The following is a 16,763-nucleotide window of genomic DNA, read 5'->3' as shown; positions in this document are numbered from 1 at the left end:
GACAGCACAAGAGCTCCTGCTACAGCATCTCAAACAGTCATTATTTTATATCAACTTTCTTTCATTGTCCATTAGCCAAAAGCACAATCCTATTAGCAACCAATGCTAGTCCCCTCTTTCTACATTTCCAACAGATATTTTCATTTCTGTCACATGAAACCACCCACATGTGTGGTGCACTTTTGACAAAGGTGTTTTTCCAATGAACATTCACACACAGCCTACTGCCTTGTGTGCATTGCTGCACTTATAATGTGAAGAAATAACAGCTGATCAACATTTTAAGGATTTAAACCCTGGGCCCAAATGGAAACCCTGGGCCCTAATGCAAACCCTGGGCCCTAATAGAAACCCTGGGCCCTAATGGTAACCCTAGGCCCTAATGGAAACCCTGGGCCCTAATGGTAACCCTGGGCCCTAATGGTAACCCTGGGCCCTAATGGTAACCCTGGGCCCTAATGGAAACCCTGGGCCCTAATGCAAACCCTGGGCCCTAATGCAAACCCTGGGCCCTAATAGAAACCCTGGGCCCTAATGTAACCCTGGGCCCTAATGGTAACCCTGGGCCCTAATGGAAACCCTGGGCCCTAATGGAAACCCTGGGGCCTATGTAGTGTGTATGTGTGTGTGTTTTGGTATCAGTGTAAGAATGTGTGAGTGTGTGGGTAGTGGCCAGTGTGTGTGTTTAGAGTCAGTGCAGGAGAGTCAGTGCAGGAGAGTCAGTGCAGGAGAGTCAGTGCAGGAGAGTCAGTGCAGGAGAGTCAGTGCAGGAGAGTCTGTGCAGGAGAGTCTGTGCAGGAGAGTCAGTGCAAAAAAGGGTCAATGCAGGTAGTCTGGCTATCCATTTGATTAGCTATTTAGCAGTCTTGTGTAGCAGTCTTCTGGCTTTGGGGTAGAAGGTGTTCAGGGTCCTGTTGGTTCCAGACTTGGTGCACTGGTACCGCTTGCTGTGCGGTAGCAGAGAGAACAGTCAATGGCTTGGGTGGCTTGAGTCTTTGACATTTCTTTGGGCCTTCCTCTGACACCGCCTGGTATAGAGGTCCTGGATAGCAGTGAGCTCGACTCCAGGGATGTACTTTGTCGTACTCACCACCCTCTGTCGCGCCTTGGGGTCGGGAGCCTTGCAGTTGCCTTACCAAGCAGTGATGAAGCCAGTCAATATGCTCTCAATGGTGCAGCTGTAGATCTTTTTGACGTTCTGATGCCACATGCCAAATCTTTTCAACCTCCTGAGAGTGAAGGAAAGGTTAGGGCAGGGTGAAGGAAAGGTTAGGGCAGGGTGAAGGAAAGGTTAGGACAGGGTGAAGGAAAGGTTAGGGCAGGGTGAAGGAAAGGTTAGGACAGGGTGAAGGAAAGGTTAGGACAGGGTGAAGGAAAGGTTAGGACAGGGTGAAGGAAAGGTTAGGGCAGGGTGAAGGAAAGGTTAGGACAGGGTGAAGGAAAGGTTAGGACAGGGTGAAGGAAAGGTTAGGACAGGGTGAAGGAAAGGTTAGGGCAGGGTGAAGGAAAGGTTAGGACAGGGTGAAGGAAAGGTTAGGGCAGGGTGAAGGAAAGGTTAGGGCAGGGTGAAGGAAAGGTTAGGACAGGGTGAAGGAAAGGTTAGGGCAGGGTGAAGGAAAGGTTAGGGCAGGGTGAAGGAAAGGTTAGGGCAGGGTGAAGGAAAGGTTAGGGCAGGGTGAAGGAAAGGTTAGGGCAGGGTGAAGGAAAGGTTAGGACAGGGTGAAGGAAAGGTTAGGGCAGGGTGAAGGAAAGGTAAAGGTTAGGTAGATGCTGCCTCTAAGTGGCAAAGGTAATTACTACACCTTGAACTGGTATATCCCAAACTCCCACCTGTGTGTATATGTGTACACATGTGTGTGTGTGTTTGTGTGTGTGTGTGCGTGTGTGTGTGTGTGTGTGTGTGTGTGTGTGTGTGTGTGTGTGTGTGTGTGTGTGTGTGTGTGTGTGTGTGTGTGTGTGTGTGTGTGTGTGTGTGTGTGTGTGTGTACACATTTGTGTGTGTGTGTATGTATGCGTGCAGTATGTATGTGTGGCACCATTCTCCTCCCTCCAGTGTGCTAATTGCTCTGTGTAACGCAACGTGTGAATTAATCATCATCTCTCTCTCTTTCTCTGTGTCTCTCTCTCTCTTTCTGTCTCTCTCTTTCTTTCTCTCTCTCTTGCCGTCCGTCTCTCTGTCATACTCACTCAGACAGTGTAAAGCAGCAGGCCAGGTTCATGAATATTTATGAGTGTTTATGCACACGCTGTGTGATGTTCTAAAACAACACTACCCCCTCTCACTGTCGCCCAGCCACTGCTTCCTACAGTGTGTGTGTGTCACAGCAGGTGTAAACCAGAGAGTCCCTGCTGGGTGTCTGAAAACGTCTCTCTCCCTCTCTCTGTCTCTCTCTCTGTCTCTCTCTCTCTCTGTCTCTCTGTCTCTCTCTCTCTCTGTCTCTCTCTCTCTCTGTCTCTCTCTGTCTCTCTCTGTCTCTCTCTGTCTCTCTCTCTCTGTCTCTCTCTCTCTCTCTCTCTCTCTCAATTTCAATTCAATTCAATTCAATTCAAGGGGCTTTATTGGCATGGGAAACATGTGTTAACATTGCCAAAGCAAGTGAGGTAGGTAATATACAAAAGTCAAATAAACAATAAAAATGAACAGTAAACATTACACATACAGAAGTTTCAAAACAATAAAGACATTACAAATGTCATATTATATATATGCAGTGTTGTAACAATGTACAAATGGTTAAAGCACACAAGTTAAAATAAATAAACATAAATATGGGTTGTATTTACAGTGGTGTTTGTTCTTCACTGGTTGCCCTTTTCTTGTGGCAACAGGTCACAAATCTTGCTGCTGTGATGGCACACTGTGGAATTTCACCCAGTAGATATGGGAGTTTATCAAAATTGGATTTGTTTTCGAATTCTTTGTGGATCTGTGTAATCTGAGGGAAATATGTCTCTCTAATATGGTCATACATTGGGCAGGAGGTTAGGAAGTGCAGCTCAGTTTCCACCTCATTTTGTGGGCAGTGTGCACATAGCCTGTCTTCTCTTGAGAGCCATGTCTGCCTACGGCGGCCTTTCTCAATAGCAAGGCTATGCTCACTGAGTCTGTACATAGTCAAAGCTTTCCTTAAGTTTGGGTCAGTCACAGTGGTCAGGTATTCTGCCACTGTGTACTCTCTGTTTAGGGCCAAATAGCATTCTAGTTTGCTCTGTTTTTTTGTTAATTCTTTCCAATGTGTCAAGTAATTATCTTTTTGTTTTCTCATGATTTGGTTGGGTCTAATTGTGCTGTTGTCCTGGGGCTCTGTGGGGTGTGTTTGTGTTTGTGAACAGAGCCCTAGGACCAGCTTGCTTAGGGGACTCTTCTCCAGGTTCATCTCTCTGTAGGTGATGGCTTTGTTATGGAAGGTTTGGGAATCGCTTCCTTTTAGGTGGTTGTAGAATTTAACGGCTCTTTTCTGGATTTTGATAATTAGTGGGTATCGGCCTAATTCTGCTCTGCATGCATTATTTGGTGTTCTACGTTGTACACGGAGGATATTTTTGCAGAATTCTGCATGCAGAGTCTCAATTTGGTGTTTGTCCCATTTTGTGAAATCTTGGTTGGTGAGCGGACCCCAGACCTCACAACCATAAAGGGCAATGGGCTCTATGACTGATTCAAGTATTTTTAGCCAGATCCTAATTGGTATGTTGAAATTTACTCTCTCTCTCTCTCTCTCTCTCTCTCTCTCTCTCTCTCTCTCTCTCTCTCTCTCTCTCTCTCTCTCTCTCTCTCTCTCTGTCTCTCTCTCTGTCAATTCAATTTCAATTCAATTCAAGGGGCTTTATTGGCATGGGAAACATGTGTTAACATTGCCAAAGCAAGTGAGGTAGATAATATACAAAAGTCAAATAAACAATAAAAATGAACAGTAAACATTACACATACAGAAGTTTCAAAACAATAAAGACATTACAAATGTCATGTTATATATATGCAGTGTTGTAACAATGTACAAATGGTTAAAGCACACAAGTTAAAATAAATAAACATAAATATGGGTTGTATTTACAATGGTGTTTGTTCTTCACTGGTTGCCCTTTTCTTGTGGCAACAGGTCACAAATCTTGCTGCTGTGATGGCACACTGTGGAATTTCACCCAGTAGATATGAGAGTTTATCAAAATTGGATTTGTTTTCGAATTCTTTGTGGATCTGTGTAATCTGAGGGAAATATGTCTCTCTAATATGGTCATACATTGGGCAGGAGGTTAGGAAGTGCAGCTCAGTTTCCACCTCATTTTGTGGGCAGTGAGCACATAGCCTGTCTTCTCTTGAGAGCCATGTCTGCCTACGGCGGCCTTTCTCAATAGCAAGGCTATGCTCACTGAGTCTGTACTGAGCTGCACTTCCTAACCTCCTGCCCAATGTATGACCATATTAGAGAGACATATTTCCCTCAGATTACACAGATCCACAAAGAATTCGAAAACAAATCCAATTTTGATAAACTCCCATATCTACTGGGTGAAATTCCACAGTGTGCCATCACAGCAGCAAGATTTGTGACCTGTTGCCACAAGAAAAGGGCAACCAGTGAAGAACAAACTCTCTGTCTCTCTCTGTCTCTGTCTCTCTCTCTCTCTCTCTCTCTCTCTCTCTCTCTCTCTCTCTCTCTCTCTCTCTCTCTCTCTCTCTCTCTCTCTCTCTCTCTCTCTCTCTCTCATATGGCAGCACTCATAGTTGGTTGCTTTGGTGGTCTAGAGAAATTGGACATCTATCCATGTCCCGGGGGGGGGGGGGTAAAAGAGAGAGAGCGTGAAAGAGAACTCTGGATCGGAAGGTTTTGTGTTCGATCCCAGTGGTGGACACTGGTTTTAATGTTTTGTTTGAACCCTATCCCAAACCTTAACCCTGACCTTAACCCTTACCTTAACACTGACCTTAACCATTCAGAATGAGTGCCTGAGCAAACATTGGGAAGCTAATTCTTTATCTTTAATGGGTGTTTGTTTACTGTTCAGCAGGAACTCTGCCTGCAGTCACAAACACGGCTGCTGTGTGTGTTTGTGCCTGTATGTGGTTGTGTTTGTGTGTGTGCACTCGTGTGTGTTTGTATGCTTATGTGTGTGTGTGCCGTGTGTGTTTGCATGCCTATGTGTGTGTGTGTTCGTGTGTGTGCGTCTGTTTGCGTGTGTTTCTTCTTAACACAGTATGTTTTAGTGCATTGTTCTGTGCAGACAAAGACAAGGAGCCCACCGTACATCTATGTATCCTTCCTCTTCGTCTGTGCTTCTTTACAATGGCTCTTTGTGCTCTGAGTGCCCTGTGTGCCCTGAGTGCCCTGAGTGCTCTTTGTGCTCTGAGTGCCCTGAGTGCCCTGAGTGCCCTGTGTGCCCTGAGTGCTCTGTGTGCCCTGTGTGCCCTGAGTGCTCTGTGTGCCCTGTGTGCCCTGAGTGCCCTGAGTGCTCTGTGTGCCCTGAGTGCTCTGTGTGCCCTGAGTGCTCTGTGTGCCCTGTGTGCCCTGTGTGCCCTGAGTGCCCTGAGTGCTCTGTGTGCCTTGTGTGCCCTGAGTGCTCTGTGTGCCCTGAGTGAACTGAGTGCTCTGTGTGCCCTGAGTGAACTGAGTGAACTGAGTGCTCTGTGTGCCCTGAGTGAACTGAGTGAACTGAGTGCTCTGTGTGCCCTGAGTGCCCTGAGTGAACTGAGTGAACTGAGTGCTCTGTGTGCCCTGAGTGAACTGAGTGAACTGAGTGCTCTGTATGCCCTGAGTGAACTGAGTGAACTGAGTGAACTGAGTGCTCTGTGTGCCCTGAGTGAACTGAGTGCTCTGTGTGCCCTGAGTGAACTGAGTGAACTGAGTGCTCTGTGTGCCCTGAGTGAACTGAGTGCTCTGTGTGCCCTGAGTGAACTGAGTGCTCTGTGTGAACTGAGTGAACTGAGTGCTCTGTGTGAACTGAGTGAACTGAGTGCTCTGTGTGCCCTGAGTGAACTGAGTGCTCTGTGTGCCCTGAGTGAACTGAGTGCTCTGTGTGCCCTGAGTGAACTGAGTGCTCTGTGTGCCCTGAGTGAACTGAGTGCTCTGTGTGCCCTGAGTGAACTGAGTGCTCTGTGTGCCCTGAGTGAACTGAGTGCTCTGTGTGCCCTGAGTGCTCTGTGTGCCCTGAGTGCTCTGTGTGCCCTGAGTGAACTGAGTGCTCTGTGTGCCCTGAGTGAACTGAGTGCTCTGTGTGCCCTGAGTGAACTGAGTGCTCTGTGTGCTATGTGTGCCCTGAGTGAACTGAGTGCTCTGTGTGAACTGAGTGAACTGAGTGAACTGAGTGCTCTGTGTGAACTGAGTGCCCTGAGTGAACTGAGTGCTCTGTGTGAACTGAGTGCTCTGTGTGAACTGAGTGCCCTGAGTGAACTGAGTGCTCTGTGTGCTCTGTGTGCTCTGTGTGCAGGAGGATTGTGGCTTGTGAGGTCCAAGCCATCCAGAAGAGAGAGAGGATGAAGGCAGAGAGAGAGAGAGAGAGAGAGAGAGAGAGAGAGAGAGAGAGAGAGAGAGAGAGAGAGAGAGAGAGAGAGAGAGAGAGAGAAGGATGAAGGCAGAGAGAGAGAGAGAGAGAGAGAGAGAGAGAGAGAGAGAGAGAGAGAGAGAGAGAGAGAGAGAGAGAGCAGAGAGAGAGAGAGAGAGAGAGAGAGAGAGAGAGAGAGAGAGAGAGAGAGAGAGAGAGAGAGAGAGAGAGAGAGAGAGATAGAGAGAAGCTCTGATTACTGTGGCTAATGTGCGGATAATTATTAGGGCTGTGACAGTCATGGAATTTTGGATGACGGTAATTGATCACCTTTACAACCGTTCGAATAGCATTATTATTAAAAAAGATTAAGAAGCACATTTTCTCCTCTGCACCTGACTGCATGTGCTGCCGTTCTATTTCTCTGTGTGCTGCAGGGAGGGGCGTTGCTGAGGCAACCGAAGACTAGTTTGTTACAACCCCTTGCTTGTTTCTTCAAGGATCATCACCTCGTTACCGCAGAAACGGACTCAACCGCATGAATGCCTGGCCTTCCCGTCTTCAATCATTTTCATGACGGTCTTCATCCATAACAGTTAGTTATGCTGTAATTGTGCCTGCCCTAATAACTAGTGTTTCATTACCCTCCCAAGGAGCACCAAGCCTCTAACACGGGAGAGCTATGATTAAATACATCACACACATACACACACACCTCACCCTCTTCTCACTGCAGGCCACGAAAGACCTCCATTTTAGTCCCAAACATCTTCCTAAATGTGTAGTGCTCTACTTCCTCCTGGTGTTTGATTTTAAATCCTAAGCCAGTTACTGTATCTGTACTACATGTTCAATAAGAGCTGTGAGAGGTGGATTCAACGCTGATTTAAGGGCTGTGAGAGGTGGATTCAACGCTGATTTAAGGGCTGTGAGAGGTGGATTCAACGCTGATTTAAGGGCTGTGAGAGGTGGATTCAATGCTGATTTAAGGGCTGTGAGAGGTGGATTCAACACTGATTTAAGGGCTGTGAGAGGTGGATTCAACACTGATTTAAGAGCTGTGAGAGGTGGATTCAACACTGATTTAAGGGCTGTGAGAGGTGGATTCAACACTGATTTAAGAGCTGTGAGAGGTGGATTCAACACTGATTTAAGGGCTGTGAGAGGTGGAATCAACACTGATTTAAGGGCTGTGAGAGATGGATTCAACACTGATTTAAGGGCTGTGAGAGGTGGATTCAACACTGATTTAAGGGCTGTGAGAGGTGGATTCAACACTGATTTAGGGCTGTGAGAGGTGGATTCAACACTGATTTAAGGGCTGTGAGAGGTGGATTCAACACTGATTTAAGGGCTGTGAGAGGTGGATTCAACACTGATTTAGGGCTGTGAGAGGTGGATTCAACACTGATTTAAGAGCTGTGAGAGGTGGATTCAACACTGATTTAAGGGCTGTGAGAGGTGGATTCAACACTGATTTAAGGGCTGTGAGAGGTGGATTCAACACTGATTTAGGGCTGTGAGAGGTGGATTCAACACTGATTTAAGAGCTGTGAGAGGTGGATTCAACACTGATTTAAGGGCTGTGAGAGGTGGAATCAACACTGATTTAAGAGCTGTGAGAGGTGGATTCAACACTGATTTAAGAGCTGTGAGAGGTGGATTCCACACTGATTTAAAGGCTGTGAGAGGTGGATTCAACACTGATTTAAGAGCTGTGAGAGGTGGATTCAACACTGATTTAAGGGCTGTGAGAGGTGGAATCAACACTGATTTAAGAGCTGTGAGAGGTGGAATCAACACTGATTTAAGGGCTGTGAGTGAGGTGGAATCAACACTGATTTAAGGGCTGTGAGAGGTGGATTCAACACTGATTTAAGAGCTGTGAGAGGTGGAATCAACACTGATTTAAAGGCTGTGAGAGGTGGATTCAACGCTGATTTAAGGGCTGTGAGAGGTGGAATCAACACTGATTTAAGAGCTGTGAGAGGTGGATTCAACACTGATTTAAGAGCTGTGAGAGGTGGATTCCACACTGATTTAAAGGCTGTGAGAGGTGGATTCAACACTGATTTAAGAGCTGTGAGAGGTGGATTCAACACTGATTTAAGGGCTGTGAGAGGTGGAATCAACACTGATTTAAGAGCTGTGAGAGGTGGATTCAACACTGATTTAAGGGCTGTGAGAGGTGGATTCAACACTGATTTAAGGGCTGTGAGAGGTGGATTCAACACTGATTTAGGGCTGTGAGAGGTGGATTCAACACTGATTTAAGAGCTGTGAGAGGTGGATTCAACACTGATTTAAGGGCTGTGAGAGGTGGATTCAACACTGATTTAAGAGCTGTGAGAGGTGGATTCAACACTGATTTAAGGGCTGTGAGTGAGGTGGATTCAACACTGATTTAAGGGCTGTGAGAGGTGGATTCAACACTGATTTAAGAGCTGTGAGAGGTGGAATCAACACTGATTTAAGGGCTGTGAGTGAGGTGGAATCAACACTGATTTAAGGGCTGTGAGAGGTGGATTCAACACTGATTTAAGAGCTGTGAGAGGTGGAATCAACACTGATTTAAAGGCTGTGAGAGGTGGATTCAACGCTGATTTAAGGGCTGTGAGAGGTGGAATCAACACTGATTTAAGAGCTGTGAGAGGTGGATTCAACACTGATTTAAGAGCTGTGAGAGGTGGATTCCACACTGATTTAAAGGCTGTGAGAGGTGGATTCAACGCTGATTTAAGGGCTGTGAGAGGTGGATTCAACACTGATTTAAGAGCTGTGAGAGGTGGAATCAACACTGATTTAAGGGCTGTGAGTGAGGTGGAATCAACACTGATTTAAGAGCTGTGAGAGGTGGATTCAACACTGATTTAAGAGCTGTGAGAGGTGGATTCAACACTGATTTAAGGGCTGTGAGAGGTGGATTCAACACTGATTTAAGAGCTGTGAGAGGTGGAATCAACACTGATTTAAGGGCTGTGAGAGGTGGATTCAACACTAATTTAAGGGCTGTGAGAGGTGGATTCAACACTGATTTAAGGGCTGTGAGAGTTGGAATCAACACTGATTTAAGAGCTGTGAGAGGTGGATTCAACACTGATTTAAGAGCTGTGAGAGGTGGATTCCACACTGATTTAAAGGCTGTGAGAGGTGGATTCAACGCTGATTTAAGGGCTGTGAGAGGTGGATTCAACGCTGATTTAAGGGCTGTGAGAGGTGGATTCAACGCTGATTTAAGGGCTGTGAGAGGTGGATTCAACACTGATTTAAGAGCTGTGAGAGGTGGAATCAACACTGATTTAAGGGCTGTGAGTGAGGTGGAATCAACACTGATTTAAGGGCTGTGAGAGGTGGATTCAACACTGATTTAAGAGCTGTGAGAGGTGGATTCAACACTGATTTAAGGGCTGTGAGAGGTGGAATCAACACTGATTTAAGAGCTGTGAGAGGTGGATTCAACACTGATTTAAGGGCTTCGAGAGGTGGATTCAACACTGATTTAAGGGCTGTGAGAGGTGGATTCAACACTGATTTAGGGCTGTGAGAGGTGGATTCAACACTGATTTAAGAGCTGTGAGAGGTGGATTCAACACTGATTTAAGGGCTGTGAGAGATGGATTCAACACTGATTTAAGAGCTGTGAGAGGTGGATTCAACACTGATTTAAGGGCTGTGAGTGAGGTGGATTCAACACTGATTTAAGGGCTGTGAGAGGTGGATTCAACACTGATTTAAGAGCTGTGAGAGGTGGAATCAACACTGATTTAAGGGCTGTGAGTGAGGTGGAATCAACACTGATTTAAGGGCTGTGAGAGGTGGATTCAACACTGATTTAAGAGCTGTGAGAGGTGGATTCAACACTGATTTAAGAGCTGTGAGAGGTGGATTCAACACTGATTTAAGGGCTGTGAGAGGTGGAATCAACACTGATTTAAGAGCTGTGAGAGGTGGATTCAACACTGATTTAAGGGCTTCGAGAGGTGGATTCAACACTGATTTAAGGGCTGTGAGAGGTGGATTCAACACTGATTTAGGGCTGTGAGAGGTGGATTCAACACTGATTTAAGAGCTGTGAGAGGTGGATTCAACACTGATTTAAGGGCTGTGAGAGGTGGATTCAACACTGATTTAAGAGCTGTGAGAGGTGGATTCAACACTGATTTAAGGGCTGTGAGTGAGGTGGATTCAACACTGATTTAAGGGCTGTGAGAGGTGGATTCAACACTGATTTAAGAGCTGTGAGAGGTGGAATCAACACTGATTTAAGGGCTGTGAGTGAGGTGGAATCAACACTGATTTAAGAGCTGTGAGAGGTGGATTCAACACTGATTTAAGGGCTGTGAGAGGTGGAATCAACACTGATTTAAGGGCTGTGAGAGGTGGATTCAACACTAATTTAAGGGCTGTGAGAGGTGGATTCAACACTGATTTAAGGGCTGTGAGAGGTGGAATCAACACTGATTTAAGAGCTGTGAGAGGTGGATTCAACACTGATTTAAGAGCTGTGAGAGGTGGATTCCACACTGATTTAAAGGCTGTGAGAGGTGGATTCAACGCTGAATTAAGGGCTGTGAGAGGTGGATTCAACGCTGATTTAAGGGCTGTGAGAGGTGGATTCAACGCTGATTTAAGGGCTGTGAGAGGTGGATTCAACACTGATTTAAGGGCTGTGAGAGGTGGATTCAACACTGATTTAAGGGCTGTGAGAGGTGGATTCAACACTGATTTAAGAGCTGTGAGAGGTGGATTCAACACTGATTTAAGGGCTGTGAGAGGTGGATTCAACACTGATTTAAGAGCTGTGAGAGGTGGATTCAACACTGATTTAAGGGCTGTGAGAGGTGGAATCAACACTGATTTAAGAGCTGTGAGAGGTGGATTCAACACTGATTTAAGGGCTGTGAGAGGTGGATTCAACACTGATTTAAGGGCTGTGAGAGGTGGATTCAACACTGATTTAAGGGCTGTGAGAGGTGGATTCAACACTGATTTAAGAGCTGTGAGAGGTGGATTCAACACTGATTTAAGGGCTGTGAGAGGTGGATTCAACACTGATTTAAGAGCTGTGAGAGGTGGATTCAACACTGATTTAAGGGCTGTGAGTGAGGGGAATTCAACACTGATTTAAGGGCTGTGAGAGGTGGATTCAACACTGATTTAAGAGCTGTGAGAGGTGGAATCAACACTGATTTAAGGGCTGTGAGTGAGGTGGAATCAACACTGATTTAAGGGCTGTGAGAGGTGGATTCAACACTGATTTAAGGGCTGTGAGAGGTGGATTCAACACTGATTTAAGGGCTGTGAGAGGTGGATTCAACACTGATTTAAGGGCTGTGAGAGGTGGATTCAACACTGATTTAAGGGCTGTGAGAGGTGGATTCAACACTGATTTAAGAGCTGTGAGATGTGGATTCAACACTGATTTAAGGGCTGTGAGAGGTGGATTCCACACTGATTTAAGAGCTGTGTGTGAGGTGGATTCAACACTATTTTAAGAGCTGTGAGTGAGGTGGATTCAACACTGATTTAAGGGCTGTGAGAGGTGGATTCAACACTGATTTAAGAGCTGTGTGTGAGGTGGATTCAACACTGATTTAAGAGCTGTGAGAGAGGTGGATTCAACACTGATTTAAGGGCTGTGAGAGGTGGATTCAACACTGATTTAAGAGCTGTGAGTGAGGTGGATTCAACACTGATTTAAGGGCTGTGAGTGAGGTGGATTCAACACTGATTTAAGGGCTGTGAGAGGTGGATTCAACACTGATTTAAGTTGTATCATAACGCCCCCTCCCACCTAATTTTAGCGCACTGTGGTCTCGGGGTCAGTGTATGTGTGGTAGGGGTTCTTGCAGAGCGAGATCATTTTTATTTATTTATCAAACCTTTATTTAACTAGGCAAGTCAGTTAAGAACAAATTCTAATTTACAATCACGGCCTACCCCGGCCAAACCCGGACAACGCTGGGCCAATTGTGTGCCGCCCTATGGGACTCCCAATCATGGCCGGTTGTGATACAGCCTGGAATTTAACCATGGTCTGTAGTGACGCCTCTTGCACTGAGATGCAGTGCCTTAGACCGCTGCGCCACTCGGGAGCCCAGAGAGGGAAAGAGAGGGAGTGAGGAGGGGCACTGGCCAGACTCCCTGCATGCTTAGGAGAAGAAAAAATGAAGCGCAGCAAATCGATTCCAGGCCCACTCCTCTCCCAGGCGCTACAGTCCTCACCAGCATCGACTGGGAATTTAATAATGACCGTCAAAGCTTTCCGCCATGGAACTTCCAAAAACGTACCATTTAAGTTCAGAATTCGTTATTTTATTATTTTAATCATGTTCATTTGATAGATTTCATTTTATAGGCTGTGTGATATAACATTCCTTGTCATATGTTGACTGAAGTGGCTCTGCTACTCTTTTAATTCCTGATCTTTCATTAAAGGAATAATAGTATACACCAACAATACTACAAGTGTAAACAAACATATCTTCTGTTTGTTTTTGTCATCCGCAATCATCATTTTCTCCATATCTGATCCTTCACAGACGAATGGTGTGTGTGTGTGTGTGTGTGTGTGTGTGCGTGCGTGCGTGCGTGCGTGCGTGTGTGTGTGTGCGTGCAAAACACCAAGTGGTGCTGACGTGCGAGTGCGACAGAATATCTTGTGTTTGGCACTGTTGATGTCGGGCAGGGAGAGGTCTCTCAATTCAATTTAAGGGTTTTATTGGCAAGGGAAACATATTTAACATATGTTTGCCAAAGCAAGTGAAGTAGATTATAAACAAAAGTGAAAACAACTATAAAAATGAACATTACACTCACAAAAGTTCCAAAATAATAAAGAGATTTCAAATGTCATATCAAATCAAAATCAAATTTATTTATATAGCCCTTCGTACATCAGCTGATATCTCAAAGTGCTGTACAGAAACCCAGCCTAAAACCCCAAACAGCAAGCAATGCAGGTGTAGAAGCACGGTGGCTAGGAAAAACTCCCTAGAAAGGCCAAAACCTAGGAAGAAACCTAGAGAGGAACCAGGCTATGAGGGGTGGCCAGTCCTCTTCTGGCTGTGCCGGGTGGAGATTATAACAGAACATGGCCAAGATGTTCAAATGTTCATAAATGACCAGCATGGTCAAATAATAATAATCACAGTAGTTGTCGAGGGTGCAGCAAGTCAGCACCTCAGGAGTAAATGTCAGTTGGCTTTTCATAGCCGATCATTAAGAGTATCTCCACCGCTCCTGTGTTCTCTAGAGAGTTGAAAACAGCAGGTCTGGGACAGGTAGCTCGTCCGATGAACAGGTCAGGGTTCCATAGCCGCAGGCAGAACAGTTGAAACTGGAGCAGCAGCACGGCCAGGTGGACTGGGGACAGCAAGGAGTCATCATGCCAGGTCGTCCTGAGGCATGGTCCTAGGGCTCAGGTCCTCCGAGAGAGAGAAAGAAAGAGAGAAAGAGAGAATTAGAGAGAGCATACTTAAATTCACACAGGACACCGGATAAGACAGGAGAAATACTCCAGATATAACAAACTGACCCTAGCCCCCGACACATAAACTACTGCAGCATAAATACTGGAGGCTGAGACAGGAGGGGTCAGGAGACACTGTGGCCCCATCCGATGATACCCCCGGACAGGGCCAAACATGAAGGATATAACCCCACCCACTTTGCCAAAGCACAGCCCCCACACCACTAGAGGGATATCTTCAACCACCAACTTACCATCCTGAGACAAGGCCGAGTATAGCCCACAAAGATCTCCGCCATGGCACAACCCAAGTGGGGGCGCCAACCCAGACAGGAAGATCACGTCAGTGACTCAACCCACTCAAGTGACGCACCCCTCCTAGGGACGGCATGAAAGAGAACCAGTAAGCCAGTGACTCAGCCCCTGTAATAGGGTTAGAGGCAGAGAATCGCAGTGGAGAGAGGAGAACCGGCCAGGCAGAGACAGCAAGGGCGGTTCGTTGCTCCAGAGCCTTTCCATTCACCTTCACACTCCTGGGCCAGACTACACTCAATCATATGACCCACTGAAGAGATGAGTCTTCAGTAAAGACTTAAAAGTTGAGACCGAGTCTGCGTCTCTCACATGGTTAGGCAGACCATTCCATAAAAATGGAGATCTATAAGAGAAAGCCCTGCCTCCAGCTGTTTGCTTAGAAATTCTAGGGACAATTAGGAGGCCTGCGTCTTGTGACCGTAGCGTACGTGTAGGTATGTACGGCAGGACCAACTTGGAAAGATAGGTAGGAGCAAGCCCATGTAACGCTTTGTAGGTTAACAGTAAAACCTTGAAATCAGCCCTTGCCTTAACAGGAAGCCAGTGTAGGGAGGCTAGCACTGGAGTAATATGATAAAAAATGTTGGTTCTAGTCAGGATTCTAGCAGCCGTATTTAGCACTAACTTAAGTTTATTTAGTGCTTTATCCGGGTAGCCGGAAAGTAGAGCATTGCAGTAGTCGAACCTAGAAGTAACAAAAGCATGGACCAATTTCTCTGCATCATTTTTGGACAGAAAATGTCTGATTTTTGCAATGTTACGTAGATGGAAAAAAGCTGTCCTTGAAACAGTCTTGATATGTTCGTCAAAAGAGAGATCAGGGTCCAGAGTAACGCCGAGGTCCTTCACAGTTTTATTTGAGACGACTTTACAACCATCAAGATTAATTGTCAGATTCAACAGAAGATCTCTTTGTTTCTTGGGACCTAGAACAAGCATCTCTGTTTTGTCCGAGTTTAAAAGTAGAACGTTTCCAGCCATCCACTTCCTTATGTCTGAAACACAGGCTTCTAGCGAGGGCAATTTTGGGGCTTCACCATGTTTCATTGAAATGTACAGCTGTGTGTCATCCGCATAGCAGTGAAAGTTAACATTATGTTTTCGAATAACATCCCCAAGAGGTAAAATATATAGTGAAAACAATAGTGGTCCCAAAACGGAACCTTGAGGAACACCGAAATGTACAGTTGATTTGTCAGAGGACAAACCATTCACAGAGACAAACTGATATCTTTCCGACAGATAAGATCTAAACCAGGCCAGAACTTGTCCGTGTAGACCAATTTGGGTTTCCAATCTCTCCAAAAGAATGTGGTGATCGATGGTATCAAAGGCAGCACTAAGGTCTAGTAGCACGAGGACAGATGCAGAGCCTTGGTCTGACGCCATTAAAAGGTAATTTACCACCTTCACAAGTGCAGTCTCGGTGCTATGATGGGGTCTAAAACCAGACTGAAGCATTTCGTATACATTGTTTGTCTTCAGGAAGGCAGTGAGTTGCTGCGCAACAGCTTTTTCTAAAATTTTTGAGAGGAATGGAAGATTCGATATAGGCCGAAAGATTTTTATATTTTCTGGGTCAAGGTTTGGCTTTTTCAAGAGAGGCTTTATTACTGCCACTTTTAGTGAGTTTGGTACACATCCAGTGGATAGAGAGCCGTTTATTATGTTCAACATAGGAGTGCCAAGCACATGAAGCAGCTCTTTAAGTAGTTTAGTTGGAATAGGGTCCAGTATGCAGCTTGAAGGTTTAGAGGCCATGATTATTTTCATCATTGTGTCAAGAGATATAGTACTAAAATACTTAAGTGTCGCTCTTGATCCTAGGTCCTGGCAGAGTTGTGCAGACTCAGGACAGCTGAGCTTTGGAGGAATACGCAGATTTAAAGAGGAGTCCGTAATTTGCTTTCTAATGATCATGATCTTTTCCTCAAAGTTCATGAATTTATTACTGCTGAAGTGAAAGCCATCCTCACTTGGGGAATGCTGCTGTCACGATCGTGTGGAAGAGATTCGGACCAAAACGCAGCATGAGGAAAATAAGCCATCTTCTTTTTATTATTGAAGAAGGCAAAACGAAACAAAACACTTACAAACTACCAAAACAACAAACGATCGTGAAGCTAAATAACGTAGTGCACACACACAGGCTACAAACGTTCTACATAGACAATTCCCCACACCAAACTAAAGCCTATGGCTACCTTAAATATGGCTCCCAATCAGAGACAACAGAAACCAGCTGTCTCTAATTGGGAACCCATTCAGGCAACCATAGACTTTCCTAGACAACTACACACAACAGACACAGCTAGACAACTATACTAAACATAAAGCCAACTACTCTAAATAAACCCCCTAAACCTTACAATCACCCTGGACACTACAAAACCCACATAAATACCCATGTCACACCCTGACCTAACTAAAATAATAAAGAAAACAAAGAATACTAAGGCCAGGGCGTGACATAGCCCCCCCCTTAAGGTGCGAACTC

The sequence above is a fragment of the Salvelinus alpinus genome, chromosome 20, assembly GCF_045679555.1.
Source record: "Salvelinus alpinus chromosome 20, SLU_Salpinus.1, whole genome shotgun sequence".
In the NCBI taxonomy this organism is placed as follows: Eukaryota; Metazoa; Chordata; class Actinopteri; order Salmoniformes; family Salmonidae; genus Salvelinus; species Salvelinus alpinus.
This window is presented reverse-complemented; position numbering follows the sequence as displayed.